Genomic DNA, 907 nt, shown 5'->3' with positions numbered 1-907 from the left:
TGATAACTGTGATTTCACATAAAGGTGCATAAGAAGCTCCGAAAGTACTACACTTTATTACTTTTTTGTTTGTGCTGTCTATCCCTAAGCTTCCGTTGAGCACTGGTTGATCTTTATAAACTGTTGTGGCTGTCTACATCCAAGGGAGAATGGAAATTGGGAACTGGCTGAGGGAGTGGACCAGGCCCGGACTGGCAATCTGTGGGTTCTGGCAAATGCCAGAGGGGCTGGTGTGGGCTGTTTGGGCCTCTGTGTACCTAAAATGTCCGGGCCTATTTTAATTCTCAGTCCGGACCTGGAGTGGACTACAGAATTCCTAGGTATCCATTACATTTTGAGTGGTTACTATAGTAGCATGGCGGCAGTCATACAGACTTGTTAAATGATGTTACTGTAGGTTCAATATTGTGGAAACTGGTTTGGGAGTTAATAAATATGTCCTGTTACAAGGGCACTCTTGTGCCAAGGATCACTGTGCCTTGGGTCCTATTCTGGAAAGCAGGTACAGCTGGCACTGAGTTTGAGTGTAGCCTAGCACAACCAGAACAAATATTTTATTGAATGGTGTTTTGACTAGCACAGTTTCACCCTATCTGCCCTTAGCGTTCTGCCATGCAATCATAAATGACCCTGAATATGTGATATCATTCAGGAATACCTGTTCCTTATGGTATAGGACAGATTGTAATCACAGATGTCTTGTAAACAGTTATATACTGATCCCAGTGTATAAAACAGTTAATACATGTGTCCAGCAAGCACAGCAGTCGCTGCTTCTCAGCAGCCAAGAAAAAGCATGAGGATTTTTTATCTACTCTAAGGTAGAGCCTTTGCAGGGCACCTCACGGAGTTAGCAGCCTCCCACATTTATGTCATCAGTGCACACAGTTCCAAAGAGATCCTTCTG

Source organism: Xenopus laevis, chromosome 7L, assembly GCF_017654675.1.
Source record: "Xenopus laevis strain J_2021 chromosome 7L, Xenopus_laevis_v10.1, whole genome shotgun sequence".
Taxonomy (NCBI): domain Eukaryota; kingdom Metazoa; phylum Chordata; class Amphibia; order Anura; family Pipidae; genus Xenopus; species Xenopus laevis.
Note: the sequence above shows the minus strand (reverse complement) of the source record.